The sequence below is a fragment of the Grampus griseus genome, assembly GCF_964374135.1.
Source record: "Grampus griseus genome assembly, chromosome: 7".
NCBI lineage: Eukaryota > Metazoa > Chordata > Mammalia > Artiodactyla > Delphinidae > Grampus > Grampus griseus.
The window spans coordinates 105,284,898-105,312,307 of record NC_139001.1 but is presented as its reverse complement, the minus strand read 5'-3'; the positions used below and the strand labels follow the sequence as shown (position 1 = coordinate 105,312,307).

The following is a 27,410-nucleotide window of genomic DNA, read 5'->3' as shown; positions in this document are numbered from 1 at the left end:
TCCCACTTACACTCCCTATCCCATCCCTCTAGGTGGTCACAATGCAGCAGTTGATCTCCCTGTGCTATGCAGCTCCTTCCCACTAGCTAGCTATTTTACATTTGGTAGCGTATATATGTCAATGTTACTCTCTCACTTGTCCAGGTTACCCTTCCCCCCACCTGTGTCTTCAAGCCCAGTCTCTACATCTGCATCTTTATTCCTGTCCTCCCCTTAGGTTCATCAGAACCATTTTGTTTCTTTAGATTCCAGATATATGTGTTACCATACAGCATTTTTTTTTCTCTATCTGACTTACTTCCCTCTGTATGACAGACACTAGGTCCATCCACTTCACTACAAGTAACTCAATTTCATTTCTTTTTATGGCTGAGTAATATTCCATTGTATATATGTGCCACACCTTCTTTCTCCATTCATCTGTCAATGGACACTTAGGTTGCTTCCCTGTCCTGGCTATTGTAAATAGTGCTGCAGTGAACATTGTGGTACATGTCTCTTTTTGAATGATGGTTCTCTCAGGGTATATGGCCAGTAGTGGGATTGCTGGGTCATATGGAAGTTCTATTTTTAGTTCTTTAAGGAATCTCCATACTGTTCTCCATAGTGGCTGTACCAATTTACATTCCCACCAAGAGTGAAAGAGGGTTCCCTTTTCTCCACACCCTCTCCAGAATTTATTATTTGTAGATTTTTTGACGATGGACATTCTGACCAGGGTGAGGTGATACCTCACTGTAGTTTTGATTTGCATTTCTCTAATGGTTAGTGATGTTGAGCATCCTTTCATGTGTTTGTTGGCAATCTGTATATCTTCTTTGGAGAAATGTCTGTTTAGGTCTTCTTCCCATTTTTGGATTGGGTTGTTTGGTTTTTTGATATTGAGCTGCATGAGCTGCTTGTAAATTTTGGAGATTAATCTTTTGTCAGTTGCTTCATTTGCAAATATTTTCTCCCATTCTGAGGGTTGTCTTTTTGTCTTGTTTATGGTTTCCTTTGCTGTGCAAAAACTTTTAAGTTTCATTAGGTCCCATTTGTTTATTTTTGTTTTTATTTCCATTTCTCTAGGAGGTGGGTCAAAAAGGAGCTTGCTGTGATTTATGTCATAGAGTGTTCTTCTTATGTTTTCCTCTAAGAGTTTTATAGTGTCTGGCCTTACATTGAGATATTTAATCCATTTTGAGTTTATTTTTGTGCATGGTGTTAGGGAGCATTGTAATTTCCTTATTTTACATGTAGCTGTCCAGTTTTCCCAGCACCACTTATTGAAGAGGCTGTCTTTTCTCCATTGTATATCCTTGCCTCTTTATCAAATATAAGGTGACCATATGTGCATGGGTTTATCTCTGTCCTTTCTATCCTGTTCGATTGATCTGTAATTCTGTTTTTGTGCCAGTACCATACTGTCTTGATTACTGTAGCTTTGTAGTATAGTCTGAAGTACAGGAGCCTGATTCCTCCAGCTATGTTTTTCTTTCTTTTTTTTTTTTTTTGGAGCACAGGCTCCGGATGCGCAGGCTCAGCAGCCATGGCTCACAGGCCCAGCCGCTCCGCGGCATGTGGGATCCTCCCGGACCGGGGCACGAACCCGTGTCCCCCGCATCGGCAGGCGGACTCTCAACCACTGCGCCACCAGGGAAGCCCTCCAGCTATGTTTTTCTTTCTCAAGTTTGCTTTGGCTATTTGGGTTCTTTTGTGTTTCCATAAAAACTGTGAAATTTTTTGTTCTAGTTCTATGAAAGATGCCGCTGGTAGTTTGATAGGGATTGCATTGAATCTGTATATTGCTTTGGGTAGTATAATCATCTTCACAATGTTGATTCTTCCAATCCACGAACATGGTATATCTCTCCATCTGTTTGTATCATCTTTAATTTCTTTCATCAGTGTCTTATTTTCCTGCATACAGGTCTTTTGTTTTCTTAAGTAGTTTATTCCTAGGTTTTTGATTCTTTTTGTTGCAGTGGTAAAGAGGAATGTTTCCTTAATTTTTGTTTCATTTTATTCATCATTATTGTATAGGAATGCAAAAGATTTCTGTACATCAATTTTGCATCCTGCTACTTTACCAAATTCTTTGATTAGCTCTAGTAGTTTTCTGTAGCATCTTTATGGTTCTCCATGTAGAGTAGCATGTCATCTGCAAACAATGACAGTTTTACTCCTTTCTGATTTGGATTCCTTTTATTTCTTTTTCTTCTCTGATTGCTGTGGCTAAAACTTCCAAAACTATGTTGAATAATAGCAGTGAGAGTGGGCAAACTTGTCTTGTTCCTGATCTTAGATGTAATGGTTTAAGTTTTTCACCATTGAGAACAATGTTAGCTGTGGGTTGTCATATATGGCTTTTATTATGTTGAGGTAGGTTTCCTCTATGCCTACTTTCTTGAGGGTTTTTTTAATCATAAATGGGTGTTGAATTTTGTCAAAAGCTTTTTCTACATCTATTGAGATGATCATATACTTTTTATCCTTCAATTTGTTAATATGGTGTGTCACATTGATTGATTTGCTTATATTGAAGAATCCTTGCATTCCTGGAATAAACCTCTTTTGATCATGGTGTATGACCCTTTTAATGTGCTGTTGGATTCTCTTTGCTAGTATTTTGTTGAGCATTTTTGCATCTATGTTCATCAGTGATATTGGCCTGTAGTTTTCTTTTTTTGTTACCTCTTTGTCTGGTTTTGGTATCAAGATGATGGTGGTCATGTGGAATCAGTTTGGGAGTGATCCTCCCTCTGTTATACTTTGGAAGAGTTGAGAAGGATAAGTGTTAGCTCTTCTCTAAATGTTTGGTAGAATACGCCTGTGAAGCCATCTTGTCCTGGGCTTTTGTTTGTTGGAAGATTTTTAATCACAGTCTCAATTTCAGTGCTTGTGATTGTTCTGTTTATATTCTCTTTCTTCCTGGTTCAGTCTCAGCAGTTTGTGCTTTTGTAAGAATTTGTGCATTTCTTCCAGCTTGTCATTTTTATTGGCATATAGTTGCTTGTAGTAATCTCTCATGATCCTTTGTATATCTGCAATGTCAATTGTTACTTCTGCTTTTTCATTTCTAATTCTGTGGATTTGAGTCTTCTCCTTTTTTGTCTTGGTAAATCTGGCTAATGGTTTATCAATTTTATGTATCTTCTCAAAGAACCAGCTGTTAGTTTTTTTCATCTTTGCTGTTGTTTCCTTCATTTCTTTTTCATTTATTTCTCATCTGATCTTTATGATTTCTTTCCTTCTGCTATATTTGGGTTTTGTTGTTTTTGTTCTTTTTTCTCTAATTGCTTTAGGTGTAACGTTAGGTTGTTTATTTGAGATGTTTCTTATTCCTTGAGCTAGTATTGTATTGCAATAAATTTCCCTCTTAGAACTGCTTTTGCTACATCCCATAGGTTTTGGATCATCGTGTTTTCATTGTCATTTGTTTCTAGGTATTTTTTGATTTCCTGTTTGATTTCTTCAGTTACCTCTTGCCTGTTTAGTAGTGTATTGTTTAGCCTCCATGTATTTGCATTTTTTACAGATTTTTTTCTTATAATTGATATCTAGTCTCATAGCATTGTGATTGGAAAAGGTACTTGATATGATTTCAATTTCCTTAAATTTATCAAAGCTTGTTTTGTGACCCAAGATATGGTCTATCCTGGAGAATGTTCCATGAGCCCTTGAGAAGAAATTGTATTTTGTTGTTTTGGATGGAATGTCCTATAAATATCTATTAAGTCCATCTTGTTTTATGTGTCACTTAATGATTGTGTTTCCTTATTTATTTTCATTTTGGATGATTTGTCCATTAGTGAAAGTGAGATGTTAAAAGTCCCCCAATATGATTGTGTTACTGTCAATTTCCCCTTTTATGGCTGTTAGCATTTGCCTTATGTATTGTGGTTCTCCTATTGTGGGTGCATAAATTTTTACAATTGTTATATCTTCTTCTTGGATTGATCCCTTGATCATTACATAGTGTCCTTCTTTGTACCCTGTAATAGTCTTTATTTTAATGTCTATTTTGTCTGATATGAGAATTGCTACTTCAGCTTTCTTTTGATTTCCATTTGCATGGAATATATTTTTCCATGCCCTTAGTTTCAGTCTGTATGTTTCCCTACGTCTGAAGTGGGTTTGTTGTAGACAGCATATATGTGGGTCTTGTTTTTGTATCCATTCAGCCAGTCTATATCTTTTGGTTGGAGCATTTAATCCATTTAAATTTAAGGTATTTATTTATTTATTTATTTATTTATTTGTGGTACGTGGGCCTTTCTCTGCTGTGGCCTCTCCCATTGTGGAGCACAGGCTCTGGACATGCAAGCTCAGTGGCTATGGCTCATGGGCCTAGCCATTCCACGGCATGTGGGATCTTCTCAGACCGGGGCATGAACCCCTGTCCGCTGCATCGGCGGGCGGACTCTCAACCACTGTGCCACCAGGGAAGCCCTTAAGGTAATTATTGATACGTATGTTCCTGTTACCATTTTCTTAATTGCTTTGGGTTTGTTTTTGTAGGTCTTTTTCTTCTCTTCTCTTTCCTGCCTAGAGAAGTTCCCTTAGCATTTGTTGTGAAGCTGCATCTTAAATAGAAATAAATGGTCAATTCTAGCCAGAAATAAAGAGAAGTTCTTTATGAAAAAGATAATAATTATGAGTCTAAATCACGACCTGGAATTGGTCACATCTGGAATCTAGTAAACTATGCAATTTTCTATTATTCTCCCAATTAACTAAACATTGAATCCAGGCTTCAGGACTCACTTTTATCCCAAGCAGTGTAATTAAGTTGTGAAACCTTTCTGTTTTTCTTGGTTTCCTCTGGAATCAAAGCCTTATTCTGACCTCAGTTGGTGATGGGGAGTCCCTGCCCTCTTGTTTCTCCTGTGTCTACTTTATTTCTTCTGTGGATTCCCACCTGGATCTTACTATATGTGGAAAATGATGAGCAATGTTCACTGCCCAAGATGTTCTCACTATTCAGTTTCCCAATGCTGGGATCCTCCAACAACTTGAATTCCTTTAAATGTCCTACTTTGACATAGAATTGAAAAATCTGACTCTATACACCCTGCCCAGCCTCCCCACAACATACCTGAGTTTTGATTACTAGTAAATATTAAACTAAGAATGGAATCCAGAAATGTGACTTCCAGACTAATGTTCCTTCTCTACTTTTCTTGTAACTTCTGATGACTTTTTAGTTATCACCTTTTAATTCCTCTTCCTTTCTCTATTGTTCTGTCCTCTGTATATAATATATGATGTGGTTAAAATATTTATTACAGTATGCATAATATATTTTATATATGAATGTGGGTAAATAATTATCTGTATACACTTAAACACACCCATTTTATTTTTAAGTGAATCCACACATGTATTAGTCAGGGCTCTCCAGAGAAAAAGAATCACTTATATTTAATTATTTAGATTTTTTTTAAAAAAATTGGACCCATTATGTTTGGATTGTCACCAAAATCATTTTGGCTTGGAGATACACTGTGAAGTTTCAGAGGAAAAGTGGGTTAGTAGGAGACAGGAGAATGTCTATCAGCTGCACCAACCATTTCTTTATAGGGAAGAAAATCAGCCACACAAAGAATAAAATTGGTTTTGTTGTGCTGGATAAACAAAAGGAAGGGGTGGTCCTCACAGAACCTGGGGATCATTCTTACAGGTGGCATCATCATGATGGCAGCAGTGGTGGCCATTATCTCCATGCCTTCTTCATTGACATTCACGAAGGAACTGTGCAGGATCTTGGGCAGAAAGAGGTCTCTCTTGGATGACACTCCAGAAGAGTTGCCCTGGTCTGCTCCAAGGCATCCATCATTCCCATACTGCAAAGAGCATCCTGCCTGTCCTATTTCTCCACCAGCTTAAATCTCAGGAGGAAACCTTCCACCTCTTCTTCATTCATCATGTCTAGTTTTGTCCATTCTATGATTTTCTCGTAAGTAAGTTATTTTTCCACACTTTTCCAACTGGTCTTTTCATCTGGAAGCATGATGAACATATTCAGCTACTTGCCAATATGGGGAAGCACCAAAATTTTGGTGAATAGTTCTCCTATATAGGTCTTTTTAAAGGTATATTCCTTAAACATCATTTGCACAGGCTTGTCTTCATTCTTGCTGAGTTTCCATTGTCTTTCTTTGGTCTGCACTTTGTTAAGTTGATGAGCCCAGTTTCCTTTGAATTAGATGGCATTCACAGGAATCAGATTAGTCACTGAATTAACTGAATTTGGAGACAGCAACTCTATAATTTTGCCTTTTAACTTTTGGGTACCCAGGTGTTTATGTGGTTTCTGGACTCCTCTGAAATGTTGCTCAAGTCGACTCTTCCATCTCTGCTTGGTAGAATTTGCAACAGGAAACTCTGAAAGATGAGAGGAAATCACAGGCCTTTTCTCCAAGGAGACTGTTGGCTGTTCTAAGCAAGTAGCGTGTGCCAGTTCTGTTAACCTTGGTGAGGAGTAACTTGAAACCCTGGTGAGCATCTTCACCTCTGCCTCTGCTTTTACTTAAAGAAATCCCTGGGACACCTGGGCTGTGGTTTTTCCACTTGCTCCCATGAAAACTATGACCAGGGCAGAGAAGATGCTCATGGGGTAGAAAAACATGTTTCTCAATATCCGTACAAGTCAGAAGTATATTATAATATACTTGTGTATAACATAATTACATACATATATATTTACATATATATATATATGTGTGTGTGTGTGTGTGTGTATCCTTTGGAATAAGGAATTGACTCATATGATTATGGAAACTGAGAAGTCTCAAGATCTGCAGTCACCAAGTTAGAGAACTAGGAGAACTGATGGTGTAGCTCCAGTCTGAAAGCCAACAGGCTGGAGACCCCACCAGAGAGGATCCAATGTTTCAGTTCCAGGTCAAAGCCAGGAAATGACTGATTTCCCAGTGAAGACATTCAGGCAGGAGTTTTTCTTACTCAGACTTTTTGTCCTATTCAGGTCTTGTTACTTAGTAAGAGGCTCACTCAAAACAGAAAGGTCAATCTCCTTTACTTAGAGCACTGATTGAAATGTTAATCTCATCCGGAAACACCTTCAGAGACACATCCAGAGTAATGTTTGACCAATTGTCTGGGCACCCTGTGGCTCAGTCAAGTTGACATATAAATTTAGCCATCACAACACATAATTAAATTCAATTAATCTTTGTATTCAAATATTTGCCAAGAATATCATTACCTTTATTTAAAAAAATCTTTATAAGCAAATATTATCATTTGAACTAGAAACTTGCATACATTGCAGAGAAGAAAATCCTCCACCTCCTGTTCATGTTCCAGGATAAGATGCTTATTTTACATGATTGAAAATTGAAAAAGAGATTCTGGAAGTGGGTCAGTAGAAAATCAGAAAGCCTCCTAAAGGTAAATTCATTTAAAAGTGAGCTAATCATGGTCTTATGGGTCCTCCACCTGCCATACCCCCTCCCCCTGAAACAAGGTTTACTACTGTAATCAGTTTGAGCTTTTTTCCAAATACATTTTTTTTATCAAGAAGAAAAATATTCTACCTTCAGGTGTTTCTCTGAGTGTCATTGTTTCATGTTCTATTTTACTTATCCACTAGATACACTAAAGTATATTAAAATAAAAGTGAAATGAAATCCCTTTTAAATCAACATGTGGAACAACTCCAGAAATTATTTATAATACATTCATTCATTCTGGGAAGACTTTGCCACATATGGATCTGCCACATGGGATTTTTTATCCCTCAAGCTGTCAACTTTGTTACTAAACCACTGAGACTACGGTTTTTGTCTGAGGCCAAATCTCTCATTATTTTTCTTTTCTGCAGACCTCTCACTGGCTTCAAAGAGGAGATACAAGGAAGAAGGGCCTTCTTTAGCTCTTGGGAACTGGGGCAGAGGTGCTTTTTCAGCATTTAACAATACAAAGAAGGAGAAGAAACGATGATCATAGCTAACTTTACTGTAGCAACTTATTGCAGGGGGGAAATTGCTACATCAAACAGGAGCTAGATGCTTTCAGGCATTGCTTCCGTACTAATCCTCTCTCTTGAGCACAGATAAGGGAAAAGAGATGTATGGCTGTCATTTTATTCTCTGCTATTATTTAATAGAGACCTTCATCCAAGACAGATGGGATTTTATTAGGTAAAAACTAAGTACAAATGTGAATATCTATTCTGGTCTTGTGGAAAGGCTCCTTTTATACTTATTCTAAGCCTTGCTTTCATACTTACTCATTAATTCTGTTGAACTAATGCAACAATCACTTTCTCTGAGTACTGTTAAAATATTATTAGAGTCACAAATTTACTCATGGTCTTATCTTCTGAGAGTTCCAAAGTAATGAAACCTAGGACTAGTACAGAGATTACAAAGAGGGGGCGATTTTCTCTCTTCTTGCACATAGGAAATGTTCAATAAATGTTCGCTGTCATCATTGCTATTATGAATATTAATTGTTATTTGCCCTCTCATTCCCCCATTGAGACCTGTCGGCTATCCCAGTGCCACCACCAAAACACACACACCTGCATGCTGGCAGAACAACAACCCACCATTCACATTTACACTCAGAGAAATCCAACTGAAAGATTCCACACTGACCCATTCACAAAGGGGTTAATGTACATCCCTGTACCTGAAGACAAGAAGAATGACATCCTTGCTCACTCCCCAACCATAAGAATACAAGACTAAGAGGGAAAAAAAGGAAAACTTTCAATTTTGTTTCATACTGCCAAGAGGTCCCTGTATGATGCAAAGGAATAAGCCCAGATTTTTAGAGTCAGAGAGACCTGAGTTTGAATCTCAGCTTCCTGCTTTACTAAATCTGTGATCTGAGTTTAATATACTTGTCTATAAAATGGAGCTAGGGAGAACCTACATCATAAAATATTTCCTGTCCCAACTCATGTCTCAGGGACTTAAAATCAGTAATTATGAAAGGGTCCAGTCTCTGCTAAAAATTTCCATCGATTTTCTTATAATTAAAAGTCAGGAGATTGGGCTAGAAAATCCTCTTCCAAGGTACCTTATGGCACTATGAAATTATGTTATATATAGATTCCTGAAGCTCCTAGTTACATGATAGTCCTTAGTTCGCCTTTGGGAATTACCACAATCTTGACATCAATCTTTTTTTTCCCTAATTTCCCCAGTGATGAAATTTTTTTGCTTTAATTTAATATCTTTGTAGGTTGCCAAAGCTCTGTAGGCTTAAGCTTTGGTATTTTAAGCTTGGGTCTTATGAATTTAAGTACCCTCACCTCATGAGTTACAGCCAAGATAAGCATTCTGCTAGATGCTGGCTATAATTATTCCAACTATCAATATATGCTTAAGAACTGGGGGATAAACATAGAATGGGTTTACAGACCTGTTCTGAGACTATCTCAGTTCAAACCTCCATCAGTCCTGCCATTTGCAGTAATATGGATGGACCTAGAGAAGATCATACTGAGTGAAGTAAGTCAGACAGAGAAAGACTACCACATGATATCACTAATATGTGGAATCTAATAGATGACACAAATGAACTTATATACAAAACAGAAACAGACTCACAGACATAGAAAACAAAGTTATGGTTACCAGGGGGGAGGGGGATGGGAGGAGGGATAAATTAGGAGTTTGGTACTAACATATACACACTACCATATATAAAATAGATAACCAACAAGGACCTACTATATAGCAGAGGGAACTATACTCAATAATTTGTAATAACCTGTAAGGGAAAAGAATCTGAAAAATAATATATATATGTATAACTGAATCACTTTGCTGTACACCTGAAACTAACACAACATTATAAATCAACTATACTTGAAAATAAACAAACAAATCAAAAAACTCCATCAATCTTGAGTGGTGAGCCATGCTGCCCTTATGGTTTCTGGGGGTTAATATTAGCTCTGAAAATAGAGGTGGGCAAATTTTGAAAAGTAAAACAAGTATCAGTCTTTCTCTTTATAGTACCGAGCAAGTAGGTTTTATTATTTTAAACTAAACACCCTGGCAACACTTTTCTAAAGTTCTGAAATTAGGTGTTTTTATTTTCATTAAATTGTGTATGACTTTAAACAAACAAACAAACAAAAAAGCAGTTGAAGATAAGAAGAAACAAACTGTGCATTTCAGCTCCCAGGAAGACAATAAACTGAAATCCATCTCAGTATTTAGTTAGTCAAAGACTTCACAATTTTCCAAAAGAGGGAGAAGGAAGACAATTCCTTCAAAAACACAACTAAGTGCTGTGCTCAGACCACTTGACTTCCTGTTTCATTATTGCTGCTCTTGCAACAATACCAGGCAGCACGGAATACAAGGTATGTCTCATCTCCAGCCCCCACTTCCCACCCCCGGAAGGCCTTTCAAAGACCCTACCCAAGGTCTCTACCACTGGATACTCAGAATAGCCCAATCTAGAACTTACATTATTTTCAAAAATGTAGCCATTGGTTTGTGTATACTTCAAGTTGAATAATAGATATGATCTGTCTTCATGTTTGCTGATCTATCATCACATTAGATCCTTTAATATTGATCATATGTATTTTAAAGCTCCTATGATGGTTCAAAAATTTAGGTGACATCTGGAGCTGCCTTGTTTTCTCTTCATTTTTTTTTTCTTGTTATTTTGTTGGAATTCTGGATATTATGTTCAGATGAATAGTAAAGACCGAGGTAAATAATTTTCTCATCCATCTTCTCTCTATGTGGGGAGTTGAATCTCTTTATTCAGTATTTTAGCTGGATTTGGGACTTGTTTTTCTACCTTCAGGGCACCACAGATTTCAAACATCTACAGGGTTGGGATGAAAATATGTAATGCTTAGAGTGGGACCTGGGGCTCCATAATATAGTTTTTTGAGAATTGTATTACCATCCTCAGCTGTTGACTGCCCTTGCGTACCTGCTCCATGGGTGTTCCCTTTACTCTACTGCCCCTGTACTAGCACTAGCTTACTTCTGCTTATAACTTTGCATCAAGTTATACAGACGGAGTGTTCTTGCTTGGCTCTACAGTTCCAATCTCAGTCTTAGAGAGGTCTTGTGATCTTGGACTACAGGAGTAAGAATTTTTCAGTGTTTCTTCCCCTTTCCTGTAGCCAGAGTCTGCCTAGTGTTTGGGAAGGGGGTGGTTTTGAAGGGAAAGAGTTTCCTGACCTTCACCCTGTAGTATTTATAATTGATAGTTGACTTATCTTTGTGTCATGCAGAATCATGTACTCCATAGATTTTCTCATTTCCACGTCCAGTGGCAGAGAGATTTTTTTTTTCCTCTTTTAGTCATCTATGTTTGCTTGGGCCTTGGGAGCTGGAAGATTTCCTGCCCCTTCCCCACCAGCTTAAGTCTTTTGATTAATATAAGAGAAGGACATGGGGAAGAGTGGGATTTGGGTTCTGTAAGTCACTAGAGGGCTCTCAGCAGGTCTTCCGTTCTGCCCTCAAACATTCTCTTGAATAGCCGGTGGAAGCCAATGTAAAATAGTTCATGTGTGAATATAGACACCCCTTGGGTTCAGTGTTCTCAGTTATTCTAACCTGTTGTGCCAGCCCATAATAAACTTACAAGAAATCATTAAAATTGTGGCTGTTTTACTTTTACCTATTTTTATAGCAGCCACCTCTTTCTTTTGTGCTCTGTCAACAGGGAAACAATTTGGTGTCCCATGTCTCCTTGTATAGGTCTAGCACTCTTTAGAACTTAATGCAGTTTGTTGCCCTGTAAACTCAACTCTCTAATGGATTTAAGGAAATGGATTAAGGAAAACTGTAATTTTTTTAATGGATAGGGTAGGAGCAATGTTCTCTTGTGGGCTCCTACATTGTAAGCAGAAGTGGAACTCTATATTGAAGTACTCTAATGTCAATTTCAGAAAATAAAATAGGTAAACTTTTAATTTCTAAAATATCTATGCTGTTTATTTATCTTTGGATTTATGTTTCAGATTAGTTGATGCCTTTTGCAATCAGAGACATTAGAGGCACAGACATGACTGACATTTTTCTAAGTTAAAGAAATTGAGAGTTTGAATTCCGCTCATCTCCTTGAACTTGTTTTCAAATACTTGTCATGTCCATAACTTGTCATAGAAGTTCTTAAAGGGAATACTTTTCTGATGTGGATTCTTATTTTTAACTTTTTCTTATTGTGGTAAAAATACGTAGGATGAGGTTCACCCACTTAATAAAATATTAAATGTACAGCACATTATTAACTATACATACAATATTGTACCGTGGACCTCTAGAACTTCTCATCTTGCATCACTGAAATGCATCTCCCCATTTCCTTCACCCCCCAGCCCTGGGAAGCCACCATTCTACTTTCTGCTTTTAACGATTCTGACTATCTTAGAGACCTCATATAACTGAATCATGCAGTATTTGTCCTTCTCCTACTTGCTAATTTCATTTAGCATAATGTCCTCAACATGGATGAGACTTGAAGACATTATTTCAAACTTTTGATCACAATCCATAGTCCTAACAGTACCACAATATTCATCTATCTTACGCGAGAGAAAATTGGCTGTTAAAACCAAGTATTACTTATGGTATTAAAAGTTGAATAAAACCACAAAATAAAATAAGAAAAATGCATTCTTGTTTCTTCAGTCAAGACTTTATTGTTGCTGCTGTTAAGTAAATCTTCCTATTTCATCTTGTATCAAGTAATCCCTACAATATAGTGAACAATGACACAATAGGGGAATTAACACAACTGAAAATAGTTCTTAAGTATCTTAGCAAGGATAAAGCCACATAGAAATTGCAGGCAATTGCAACAATAGTTAAATTGGTGGTCAAAAAGAAAAATGAGTCAGAGAACAGAATACCGAGAGAGGAAAATCCAAACTTCTAAACTCCTGAAATTGGTAGCATCAAAATGCTCCCCAACTGGAAGTAATTATAGTTAAAATTCATTGGCCTGACATAATCACCTGTTTCACATCATTATTTCTTCCAAATAAGCAAGTAGAGCAGATATTAGTTTGATGCAATGTAATATGAACAAGATTTGGAGTCATCAACCACGATTTAAATCTTGTACTCAGTTGTTCCATGACTTTGGATCACTTAGTTACTCACTTTGTTAATCTTGGTTTATTCATCTGTAAACTAGGTGCTAGTATCTAATTCCCAGGGTGTAAAGATTAAAGAAATGTATATAGATGTATAATGTATATAGCACAGTTCCAATCACATAGAAAGTATCAATTTTCTTTGTCTGATCTTGTAAAAGTTTTCACAGGACTTTGCAGTGCTTTATCCTTCTGCTTTCTTTTAAAACCAAGAGGCACTTGACATTGGTTCACCTTGGAATGACTCAGCATCATCAGATAAATTCTCCCTGCTTTTAAGTCCTCTATCAATTACTGTCAGTGTAATTCAAGGGACAATTAATCACTTACTACTTATGAAACCTCTTCTCTTGCTGTCTTATGGCTAATCAGCAGCCTGATTTTCAAATTAACTGTTGGTGACTTTCTCTACCCCTTAATTTGTAAGCACCTTGAAAGCTGAGAGTGCCTTTAAGTTTTTCTCTTTCCAATAAAGTTTTAGCAAATACAGTAAATTGGAAAGTTGTCATGTTTTTGAAAATAAAGCATACTTGTACAAATCTATATTTAGTAAGACATTCAAGGGTCCCATTTATTTATATGGTTTGCCCCTGCACTGAATATTCTCATTCAACTATGAGTTTATAGCATTTAACATTTTCTGTCATTGTGTGTACGTTAATGTGTCTGTTTCAAGTAGTCTCTCTCCACTCAGCTTCAGGATTTCTAAATTGCTCCCTACTGTAACAAATCGAATTACATATCAGTGAATTTCCTTTATTACAACTTGAAGCTAACAAATTCTGTCTGGTGACCCAAAGAGTCTGCCAACCAAACAGGTAGATATGCTCTGTGGAAATAGTTTTTCTTAGTACCACATAGGACTTACATTATAGATTCATTTTCTGTATGAGATTTACATCATTGTTTGTCAAAACGTAGTACTTCATTGAATGATTCAGAAGGATCGTTAAAAGTATAGATTCCTCAGAGATACTTAAATATTCTGATTAATGGAATAATATATAATAATAATAGTAATTATATAGTTGCAACTGCCAACTAAGAAACCACAGACAACTCAAAGTTTGATAATTTTTATGGACTTAGTGTTTATGGTGACAACCTACATTCCCTTCCCCACCCCTATATATTTCCTGCTTCTTCCTCTTGATTGCAAATTTCAGTGAGATCTTCCTTGCATGAATGATAACCTGTCAATTGTGAAGTTTTGATTAGAGAGATTAAAGGAAAGGTTAAAAAAAGAAGATGACACATAAATAACAGATAAGGTTCTTGCTACTTCCCTCTATGGGGCACTAATTCATTTATTTGTTTATTTTTTTAAAAAATTACTTATTGTATTTGTAGATTTACATTTATTTTTCACTCATAATACATATTTATATATTTGTTGATTTCTTTGTCAGGCCCTATGTCATGCTCTTCTCTATAGGTTTTCCTAACATTTTTCTGTCCTTAATATATTCTGAGTAAGCATATATATACATGTACCTGCAAACACACACACACACACAGCCCACAGCATTTGAAGTCCATGCTCTATACACATTTTAAGCCAAAGATTTTATTTTATACATCTCTATAACTCCATTCAAATCTCACAAAAATTCTCATTTCAGATGGGAATTCAGTGTGGAAACTGAGATAAGTAAAATAAAGTTACCCAATGTCACTCAGCTAGAATTTATCAGAACAAATCAGAACAAAAATTTAACACAGGATTATCTTTGCCCAAATCTATGCTATTAACTTTTAACTCCTCAGAAAAACCTAAGACTTCTAGAATTTCTCCTCTACATATTATGAGCAACTCCTAAATAATAATTTCTATTACCCATGGCATCAATAAACAAAAAATAAATTGATGCATGTTAGTAAGAGACTGTAATGCTATCTGGTTTCTGACAGCTACATTCCTGTGTATTGGAAGGAGAAGCAATTAAATTGTTAAAAAACTAAGCCTATTGCTAGGGTATTTTTTATATATAAAAATAAAATGTAATAGTAAATAAATATTTATATTTAACATATACTCCAATCACTGATCTTGTACTTTCTTGCCACTTCTCACAAAAAGTATTTTATGAGTACTAATAATGGTGGTGATCTTTTTTGTAGAGAAACAATTGCCTTCGAAACTGGTTTATAGGCAACAGAGATTAAGTAGATGGAGAAAGAAACCTAGAGGAAATCTTAGAGTCATATGTTTTGACAGTCAAGTGGAATATAGGACATTAACACAAGTTATGTCCTAACATGATTGAATTATGACAAATTCAAAAAATTCAAATCCGTATAGGCACACACACATTGAGAGAGAGAGACACAGACAGAGACAGAAACAGAGAGAGTGGGATGCCTAGCTATATAAAAGAAAATTCAAGGATGATGTAACATTACAATTTTATATGTATGTCAGTGTCTTCATGCTCCCAAATCTGTTCTCTTTGTCTTTGCATGAAATAAACTCCCTTTAACATTTGCCTGATTAACTCCTGCCCATCCTTCAACAAACAGTTCAACAGCTCAGTGTTCACCTTTTTCAAGAGGATTTTCAAAATCCCTAAGTTTCTTTTCCTATGAGTTTGGAGCAGTGGATATGTTTGCAGCCATCATGTAATTACTAATTAGGACAGTTGCCTGATACAGACCATTTATACATCAGATATTGTCTACCATACCCTGACTAATATTAGAGTCAGAATTACCTTAGAATTATCTCTGTGCTTCTCATCTTCATGACTGTAAGTTCCCAGAGGATGGGGACTTTCTGATTTTACTAAGAATAGTGCACAAAATGGGTAATCCTAAAGATTTGTTTGAAATAGACTAACATAAGGAAACTAACATGTTTGTAGACTTGAATTTTAAAGTATTTCCTATATATATCCCATGTGCTCTGGTGGTTGATTACACACACACAACTACAAAACAAAACAAAACAAAACAACAACACATGTCCATTTCCCTGTACAGATTTAAACTATTTCCAAACTAGTTCCAATAAAAATAGAAATTGCCCTAATAAGCCTGGAGAGAAATTAGTCCTTCTACTTATTAGTGCTACTCCTTACTAAGTTTTGTTCTATTTTTTTAAGATGGCAAAAATTTTCAAATTTTTGTCCAATAAAATCCCCCAAAGGTGGAGAGGTATTTTTGTGTGTATTTTGTGAAATTAAATAACATATCCAAAAGAGCAGTTAACCAATGGAAGGAACAGAAATATGGTCAGAGTTTTGCAGCATCTCATCACTTGGTAAAATACCTGACAATTTTATACATCGTTAGCCATACATGTTGTTTGCTTTCCTTTGGTTAAATGAAACACAGCCCAAAACAAAACTTCAAATATTTTTTCCCTTTCTCTTTGCTTTGTTTAGTTTGTGGTAAAAGTGTGCCTCTTTTGAAACATTATGATGCTAGATGATACTTTGTGGAAAATCAACCCTCCCTGGGCGTGGAGAATCTAAACTTTGGATTATTGTCCTGTGGTGGAAGGTACCATCTCTATTTTTCTGTATGGGCTGTTTTTGTGCATTTATGTTATTATTTTTATTGTTAATTCTTGGACCTAAACTGTGAGGACCTTCATTAGATGTGGATGCTGTGTACTCACAAATTAGAGTTAAACTCTCCTGTAGTATGGCACTTATTCCTTACCCTTATGGAAAATTCTCAAATCTTCCTTCCAGTTAAATACATACTTACACATTTAATACATGTCTATTGAAAATAAAGGACAGAAACATATTCTTACAAACAGGGTGCCTGTCATCTGGTATCTAACATTCCAGAAGAAAGCAGAGAATGCCATATCTGAAGACTTAATTTTTTTTCCACATTATCTTATTTGCAGCTGAGAAGTTCAGAGAATCCATGAATCATGACATTTTCTGGCCTAAATGGGTATATGAGATCATCTAAATCCAGTTTTTCCCTAATAATTTTGGCTCCAGTATCCTTCTTATGTACGTTATTCTATTTATAAATATCTTATGGATTTAACAATAAAATTATTATTGTGTGATACAGAAATAATTGGATAAGTTTTCTGAACTCTCCTTTATTTTTTCATCTTTAAAATGGAAATGAAATAGTACCTATCTCATGATATTGTTAAGTGGATTCATTTTATTAAATTTTAAAGCATTTTAAATAGTGCCTGTCACAAAAAGTTATAGAAATAAATAAATAACATTTAAGCTAAGTATATTAATAACTTTTCTATAGAATTCACTTAAATAAAATTCTTAATATTCTTATTGCAAAGGAAAACTGTATAATTTTAAATTATAAGTACTACTTCGAGTTATTTATTTTTCCATGAGTGTGTACTGTCAGGAAATACATTTAAGCATTAATTGCTGTTTTGCTATGCAGATCCAAACTTATGTTAGGGCTTCCCTGGTGGCGCAGTGGTTGAGAGTCCACCTGCCGATGCAGGGGACACGGGTTCATGCCCCGGTCCGAGAAGATCCCACATGCCGCGGAGCAGCTGGGCCCGTGAGCCATGGCCGCTGAGCCTGCACGTCCGGAGCCTGTGCTCCACAACGGGGAAGGCCACAACAGTGAGAGGCCCGCATACCACAAAAAAAACAAAAACAAACTTACGTTAAACTATAGGCTGAACGTTAATCAAACAGGCAAAAAGTGCTCTTGACTTTTTGAGTTCTTTTTTGACTTTTTGAGTTCTTTTTATAAATAATAAAAATAAATTTATTCATAAATAATAAACATTTTCTTTATTTTATATTTAAATTTAAAATTTTATATTTAATATTTCTTTTATTTAATAAAAATTATTTGCTTAGAAATAACATAGGTTTGGGCTTCCCTGGTGGCGCAGTTGTTGAGAGTCCGCCTGCTGATGCAGAGGATGCGGGTTCGTGTCCTGGTCCGGGAAGATCCCACATGCCGCGGAGCGGCTAGGCCCGTGAGCCATGGTCGCTGAGCCTGTGTGTCTGGAGCCTGTGCTCCACAACGGGAGAGGCCACAACAGTGAGAGGCCCGCGTACTGCAGAAAAAAACAAAAACAAAAACAAAAGAACAACAACAACAAAAAACACATAGGTTTGATAAATGTATTCTCACTAAAAAATAAATAGCCATAATTATCTTTATATCTTCACCACCTAGCACAGTTTTTTGTAGTACTAGAGATATCCTGACTTAGCTAGTAAATTAGTTTGATCAAATAAATGAGTCTAAGTTACCTTTAGAATATCTTGAGGCAAGTTTGTACAATTATCAACTTTATTCTCATCTTTAATTTTGTGCATTTGTATTACTAATATTTTCCATCTCTAACCACTGAACTCTAGTGGATTTTAAAGCAAAATGCTAAACTGAGGATAAAAACAATTTATAGAATTAAAAAACAAACAAAAATGACCCCAAGTGATAAACTGTATTACCAGCTCTATGATAATAAATAGACATATTTAGTAAATGGAATGAAATGAAATCCCAAGGTGTTGGATAAACATGTGAATGAATAAATGTTCGATGCCCAAAGTTTAACTGCCTCCATCTGTGTATATGAAGTTCATGTTCTCTCATCAGAGGTATATTAATGCCAGGCTCCATTCTCATCAATACCCATCTTTGGAGCACCTACCACTGTGCATGGTAGTGATCTCTGGGAGGCGCTCCAAAGCAAAAACAGCACTGTGTGGTGTTCCAGTCTTCCTGTGGTCACCATCACATTCCATAGTGTTGTTGAAGAGATGGACTCTGCTTGTAATATAATTTGAAATGTTGGCACACAGTGATTTAAAATATAACTGCATGGCTGAGTTTAGCTATAGATTTTAAACAGGTACCAAGCTGTTTATAATTGGTGAACCCCCTCCTCCCAGCTCTTTTCTACCTGCTTACTCAGCACTAGCAATGCAACTAAGATAAAAGTTGAGAAAGGGAATTAAGACAGGCTTGAGAGATCCTTTAATTATTTGATTGATCGAAGGAAATGGATTTAAGTGATTTTCTGTCTGACTAGGAACTAGAGAAGGGAGGAAGTGAGCTATCCTCCTTGTGCAGCTAAGGACCCTGTTACAGATTGAACTGTGTGCCCTCCAAATCCATATATTGAAGTCCTAACTCCAATGTGACTATATTTAAAGATAGGGCCTTGAGAGAGCTAATTAAGGTTAAATGGGGTCATATGGGTGGAGTCAGAATCTGATGGGATTTGTGTCCTTATAAGAAGAGGAAGAGACACCAGAGATAGATGTCTCTCCACTCATGCACAGAGGAAAGGCCATGTTAAGACATCCCAAAAGGTGGCCGTCTGCAATTCAGGAAGGTATTTGCAGAAACAACCCTGACGGCACCTTGATGTTGAACTTCCAGCTTCCAAAATTGTAAGAAATACATTTCTGTTGTTTAAGCCACCAACTCCGTGGTATTCTCAGCCTGAGTTGATGAATATAGTTCCCAAGAAGAGAGGTTAGAAGTGATCCCAGGCACAACTCTTTAGAATGGCCAAACGCTAGTCCAGGAGAGATTAGATGTGAGGCATGGATGGTGTGTGGGGGGTGCGGTTGTGAATCTTACCCCTGACAGAAGTTGTATCTTCTATCTTACGTTGTGGATGGTTGCAGCAGGAGATTGTAAAACCTCTCCAGGATATTAACCAATCTAAAACAGACTTCCTAGTCGGCTAATCCCATGGGTTCAGTTAGAGTATAATCTAGTGGTTTGTTTGCTGACTAAGTCTCAAAGATTGCCAAAGGCCATGTCAGGTTAGGATATTTGGGAGGTTAGATCTTTACTAGGGCATCTATAAATTTATATTCTTCTCCTCCTTCCCCTTCTTCTTCTTTTTCTTCTTCTTCTTCTAGTGAACCCATTTATATAACTGGAAAATAAATTCACTTGCTTGAAGAAAGAGAGCTATCTTGGTTAAGTTCTGTGTCCATCCATCTTTACATTTTAGAGGCCTCTGGAGTTGCTTTAAACTGAGGTTTAGACTGAATATGCCAAGTTTTCAAGAAATAATGAGGCCTTCATCAGTAAATGCAGATAAAATAAAATTGGAGAAAACTGGGCCAAGGTTTTTCTGGGGAAGTTTTGAACAGGACAGTTACACTGCATATTTCTAATATAAAGAAAGCATGGTATCATGGAGAAATCCAGGGAAGGAAACGGGCAAGAAGTGTAGAAAGAAAATTAGTTATTGAAGAGGGTTACCTGAAGTACTAGAGTTAACCTGAAAGTTATTATTTTGATTTAGAGTAATATGGTTTATATAGAGAGATAACCAATCTAGTCATTACCTTGACCTCACTGTCTGATGTGTGACGAAAGCTCCTCGAGATACAAAAATGAATTTTAATATGGCATATCAGAATGTATGTTTCAGACCCACTTGGTTTTAAATCTTTCTCCTGATCAATTAGGGACTTATGGGGACCTAAAGCCCTATCTGTCATTTGTATCTTGCAGTATGGAAAGAAGCATTTTCTCCAATTGTCATGAATCTGCAGACAATTGTTCTTTGAGAGGTTATGGTTGTTCCATCCCACAGTTTCAATAAATTGAGACAAGTTATAACTAGAATATGATAGAGAATTCTATTGAGAGCAGGCAAAGAAACTACGAAAAGAATGCATTGGGCTTCCCTGGTGGTGCACTGGTTGAGAGTCCCCCTGCCGATGCAGGGGACACGGGTTCGTGCCCCAGTCCAGGAGGATCCCACATGCCGCGGAGCGGCTGGGCCCGTGAGCCATGGCCGCTGAGCCTACGCGTCCGGAGCCTGTGCTCCGCAACGGGAGAGGCCACAACAGTGAGAGGCCCGCGTACCGCAAAAAAAAAAAAAAAAAGAGCATTTATTTATCCTACTTTCAATGTGTTCAAAAGTAGCTGGAAGAGGGCAAGGTTTCTGTTGTTGTTCAGACAGTGACAAGTGAAGGCAGCAAAGTAGTCACAAGAATTAGTCGAGAGGCAGAGTTTGTGATGAGGAATCAAGTATTGATTTCAATCCATAGGAGTAGGTATTTTGGAATCAGTAACTGTGGCTGCCTCAGGGAATGAGGTTGGAAGAAGCACAGTGGGTGTTCTGAAAACGCCATGACTTAGCCACAAGGAAACCAAATCCAAATAACTGGATGCTCGTCACCTGAGAATGTTTTCAGTTTCAGACGTCATGTAGACAGTAGTATCAATGGCTGGGCTACCAGAAAAAAGAATTAGAAACAATGACAGTAAGAAAAATCAGCTTTTCTTGCATCAAATTAGTAGTAATAACTAAAGAAGAGAAATCTTAGGAAGATAGTCTATCAAACTGATAAAGATGATAATGCCATGGGTGGACCTAGAGTATCATACTAAGCGAAGTAAGTCAGAAAGAGAAAGACACATACCTTATATGTGGAATCTAAAATATGACACAAATGAACTTATCTATGAAACAGAAACAGACTCATAGACATAGAGAACAGACTGGTGGTTGACAAGGTGTAGGGGAGGGTTGGGGAACAGTTGGAGTGGGAGGTTGAGGTCAGCAGATGCAAACTATTATATAGAGAATGGATAAACAACAAGGTTCTACTGTAAAGCACAGGGAACTATATTCAATATCCTGTGATAAACCATCATGGAAAAGAATATGAAAAAAGAACATATATGTATGTATAACTGAGTCACTTTTCTGTACAGCAGAAATTAACACAACATTGTAAATCAACTATACTTCAATAAAATTTAAAGAAAGTTGATAATGCCAAGCTGAAAAATCACAAACTCAAACTACAACACTATTGTGAAAGCACCTGTGTAACTGAAATAATTGGTGATTATATCCTAAGAACTGCAATCAAAATGAAGGCAAATACTGAGTTCCTTTCACATCTTTAATCTTGAAATATTAATGAATTAATCTGCACTCATTTTTATCCAAGAGACCCACTGTCTTTTGTGCCCTCTACACAGTTCACAAACTCAGTTGTGGTCAGACATGGACATCTATTTTTGTTTAAATGAACCATCCTCAACCTCCAAGTGTGAATAAAATGTGTACTGTACCCATTCCTTATTGTTTAAGTATGACATGTACTTTTTTCTCACAATCTAGATAAATAATTATAACTGATTTCTTCCTGAAGTTTCTAAGGGTATTAAAAGTATTACTTATAGATGTATTATAGGTATTTTATATATACTAAATAAATGGTTTCCAATAAGACAAATATTTAGGAGCTCAGCTAACCAGGACTTTAATGACCCTTCACATGTGTTGACTTCACAGGAATCTTTATATACCAATCTCATCTTCAAAGTTGTGCTCTAGTCCTGAACACTTCGTAAAGAATTTGTTGCTATTAAGGCCTGCAAACAGCTGTTTATTTTTTTCCCAAAATCTCAATGCCCTTAGGATAATTTCTACAGTCAAAAATTTGCTTTCTCACTCCAGAATGGCCATGTGAGAAGTTCAGCAAACCCCCCGCCCAGTGAAACAAGCCTTTGATTGGTAAAAATTACTGTACAATTTAAAAGTATCTGACAGTTTTCCTTGGAACAGATAGAAAATGAAGAAATGTTTAAGCAAGAAAATCTACCAAATATTTGTAAGAACAGTAAGAATGTGTGTGTGGGGTGTGTGTGTATGACTTAAGCCATGATTTGCTCTGGTACCGACTGCCATACTCAACTCAGTGTGAAGGAAGCTCTACTCTAGGTGACTATGGCCAAAGCCATGGGGACCCTCTTCTCCCAGCACCTAGTCTAAAGCCATGGTTTTTACTCCAGGAGGTGTATGCAGCCAGAATCTCTCATCCTCCTCAGCAATATACTGCAATACAGCAAGTCCCCTACATGCAAAAAAGTTCCATTCTGAGAGCATGCTCGTAAGTCCAGCAAAGTTAGCCTGGGTACCCAACTAACACAATCAACTAAATAGTATTGTATTGTAATAGGTTTACAATACTTTTCACACAAATAATACGTGAATGACAAACAAACAAAAAATAAAGAAAACATTTTTTAATCTTACAGTACAGTACCTTGAAAAGTACAGTAGTACCAGCTACATCACCACTGCTTTTACACATGCTTCAGGACATCCTGGGCTTGAAATAAAGATACTGTACTACTGTACACTATACAGTCCTGTACAGTAAAATACACAAAAGCACAACCACGTGTAGAGGATGCACATACGTGACAATGTATGCCAAACACATGGACTACTTACGTGATTGGACATGGGAATGCACATTTGAATCTTTGAAAGTTCACAACTTGAAGGTTCGTATGTGAGGAACTTAACTGTAGTTCTAGTCCAGGTAGGTGAGACCAAAAGGATCTGAGTTTCCTTGCCCACCAAACACCCATTCATGAGGCAAAAGCTATAACCCAGGTACAGCAGGTTGAGAATACTGGGAATTCATTCACTTTGTACCAGCTTGCTTGTACTTTGTAGTTCCATGATGACAGGACCAAACCAAGAAGACCAGGGGCTACCATCACCATGCAACACTCCACCCATAGAGTAGCATGCACATCTGGGAAAAACAAACCATTGTCCCCAGCTCCAGGCCCAGGGCAATGGCATAGATATTCTGCCTTGGGATGGGACATACTGGAAGGACAGAAATTTCTGCAGCCTTCCCTAAGGGGGCTGACTTTATTTGGAATAGAGCTTGCAAAGTTTATGCCTAAGGAACATCTTGGTGGTAAGCAACGAAGGGAAGGTTAGTAGCTCCATGATAGTATTAGCAACAAGCAAGATATAAAAAACTGGCTCAAAGTTATGCAAAGAGATCTAGGAAAAGAGACAGTTAAGAAATTCCCTCCTGAGACTGAGAAAGTCTTAGAGATAGGCAACACCTTGCTCATGCAAAATGGCCACTTTAATTAGAATTAGATTGTGGAGCAATTTGCTCCCAGGGTGTTGTCACAAACAATAGAACTATCAGCCAGCAAGGAGTGGAGAGGAATAGCTGGGTGTGATACCAAAAGAGGCAGACCAGCTAAAAGCTTAACTGGGAGTTCAGAGAGAGACCATGAGAGAACTTGACTAAGACCACACTCATCCCTGATGGTCAGAGGACTGTGCACAAGCCCAGCAGAAGCCACACACTGTGGGGGAAATAGACTTCACTGATCGGCTGCAGCCAAGTTCCTAAACAAAACAATAACAACAAGCCCTTGGGGATGGGGGTGAGGGCTGGGATGTGGTATCCAGAGTAGCTACAATCCATTATCTAAAATGTCCAGTTTTCAACAAAAATAAAGAGACATGCAAATAATAAGAAAGTGTGATACATATACAGGAAAAAAATACATGCACTAGGAACTTCCTTTGAGGGTGTGAAATGTAGGACTTTGCAAAGACATGAAAGCAACTTTTAGAACTATATTCAAAGAATTAAAGGAAGCTGTGTTTGAGGAATTAAATGAAGGTGATGACAATGTCTCATAAAAAGGACAATAGCAACAGAGATAGAAATCACAAAGGGAACCAAGTGGAAATTCTTCAGTTGAAAAGTATAAGAACCAAAATTGAAAATTCACTAGGGGGGCTCAATAGCAGATTTGAGATGGAAGAAGACAGAGCCTGCAAATTTGAAGACAGATCAAGAATAGGCAATCTGAGAGAAAAGCAAATGAAAAATGAACAGAGCCTCAGAGAATGTGAAAACCACCAGTGCACCCACATATGCATAATGTGGGTACAGAAAGAGAAGAGAGAGGCAAAGAAGTCAAAAATGTATTTGAAGATGTAATGGCTGAAAAGTTCTGATATTTTACAAAAATAACCAATCTGCACATCAAAGGAGCTCTGTGAATGTCAAAGAGATCTACACCTAGACACATTATAGTTAACACACTGAAGGACAAAGAGAAAGTCTTGAAAGTAGCAAGATTAAAATCACTCATCATGTATATAGAAACCCTGATAAGACTAACAGCTGACATCTCATCATAATTATATTCTTTTTCCCATATAAAATAGGGGTAATTCTAATAATAAATTATTTATTTGAAATTATAAGGCAATGGCACATAAAGGTATACTTCTAGATGACAAAGTACAAAGTTGCTTGATAACAACTCCCTCAGTGCTTTTTTTACCTTCACTAAATGACACACACATATAATTTTTTTTTTTTTTTTTTTGCGGTATGCGGGCCTCTCAATGCTGTGGCCTCTCCCGTTGCGGAGCACAGGCTGCGGACGTGCAGGCTCAGCGGCCATGGCTCATGGGCCCAGCCTCTCTGTGGCATGTGGGATCTTCCCAGACTGGGGCACGAACCCGTGTCCCCAGCATCGGCAGGCGGACTACCAACCACTGCACCACCAGGGAAGCCCCACATATAATTTTAATACATAAACTACAAGTCTTAATTTATAAGTGCTTTTAGTCTTGAATTCATGTAGAAAACAGAATATGGTAGCAAAAATATTTATAACACAGGTTTGCATATGGTGAGTGCTGAGTATTTTATGAATTGGTATAGACTATATTATTTTACTTACCTCACGGAAGACCCTGCACACAAAACTGAGTTTCATGGCTACCAAGTTGCTATTGAAATAATGGAATAATAATTTAAAATTTATAAATTTATGTATGTGAAATTTAATGAGAAAGTAGTCTCTTATTTGATGAGAGATTTCAACAAAGTTGTTTTTTTCTGTCCTTTCTTTTTTTATTGGAGTATAATTGCTTTACAATGTTGTGTTAGTTTCTGCTGTACAATGAAGTGAATCAGCTACATATACACGTATCCTCTCCCTCTTAGACCTCTCCCACCCACCCCATCCCACTCATCTAGGTCATCCCAGAGCACTGAGCTGAGCTTCCTGTGCTATACAGCAGGTTCCCACTTGCTATCTAGTTTACACAGGGTAGTGTATATATGTCAGACCTAATCTCCCAATTCGTCCCACCCTCCCCTTCCCCCACTGTGTCCACATGTCCATTCTCTACATCTACATCTCTATTCATGTCTTGGAACTAGGTTCATCTGTACCATTTTTCCAGATTCCACATACATATATTAATACACAATATTTGTTTTTCTCTTTCTGGATAACTTCACTCTGTAGGACAGACTCTAGGTCTATCCACATCTCTACAAATGACCCAATTTTGTTCCTTTTTATGGCTGAGTAATATTCCATTGTATATATGTACCACATCTTCTTTATCCATTCATCTGTTGATGGACACTTAGGTTGTTTCCATATCCTGACTATTGTAAATAGTGCTGCAATGAACATTGGGCTACATGTGTTTTTTTGAATTATGGTTTTCTCAGGGTATATGCCCAGGAGTGGGATTGCTGGGTCATATGGTAGTTCTATTTTTAGTTTTGTAAGGAACCTACATCTTGTTCTCCATAGTGGCTGTTATCAATTTACATTCCCACCAACAGGGCAAGAGGGTTCCCTTTTCTGCACACCTTCTCCAGCATTTATTGTTTGTAGATTTTTTGATGATGGCCATTCTGACTGGTGTGAGGTTATATCTAATTGTACTTTTTAAAAAATTAATTAATTAATTAATTTTTGGCTGTGTTGGGTCTTTGTTGCTGTGTGCAGGCTTTCTCTAGATGTGGCGAGCAGGGGCTACTCTTTGTTGCGGTGCACGGGCTTCTCATTACAGTGGCTGCACTTGTTGCGGAGCACAGGCCCTAGGCATGCAGGCTTCAGTAGTTGTGGAACATAGGCTCAGTAGTTGTGGCTTGTGAGTTCTAGAGCACAGTCCCAGTAGTTGCGGTGCACAGGTTTAGTTGCTCTGGGATAGGTGGGATCTTCCCGGACCAGGGTTCCAACCTGTGTGCCCTGCATTGGAAGGTGCATTCTTAACCACTGTGCCACCAGGGAAGTCCGAACTCATTGTACTTTTGATTTGCATTTCTCTAATAATTAGTGATATTGAGCATCTTTTCATGTGGGTCTTGGCCATCTATCTGTATGTCTTCTTTGGAGAAATGTTTATTTAGGTCTTCTGCCCATTTTTTGATTGGGTTGTTTGTTTATTTTGATATTGAGCTGCATGAGTTTTTTGTATATTTTATATATTTTTTGTATCCTTTGTCCATTGCTACATTTGTGAATATTTTCTCCCATTCTGAGGTTGTCCATTCATCTTTATTATAGTTTCCTTTGCTGTGAAAAAGCTTTTAAGTTTCATTAGGTCCCATTTGTTTATTTTTGGTTTTATTTCCATTACTCTAGGAGGTGGATCAAAAAAGATCTTGCTGTGATTTATGTAAAAGAGTGTTCTTCCTATGTTTTCCTCTAAGAGTTTTATAGTGTCTGGTCTTACATTTAGGTCTTTAATCTATTTTGAGTTTATTTTTTTGTA

At 37.2% G+C, this 27,410-nt stretch overlaps 1 pseudogene across 1 annotated transcript; it reads right to left on the bottom strand.

The window, feature by feature from the left end:
• Nucleotides 1-5,510: 5,510 nt before the first annotated feature.
• Nucleotides 5,511-6,610, bottom strand: LOC309825395 (serpin B6-like; annotated as a pseudogene). Its single transcript has one exon. The product of its transcript is annotated as a serpin B6-like (transcript).
• Nucleotides 6,611-27,410: the final 20,800 nt, after the last annotated feature.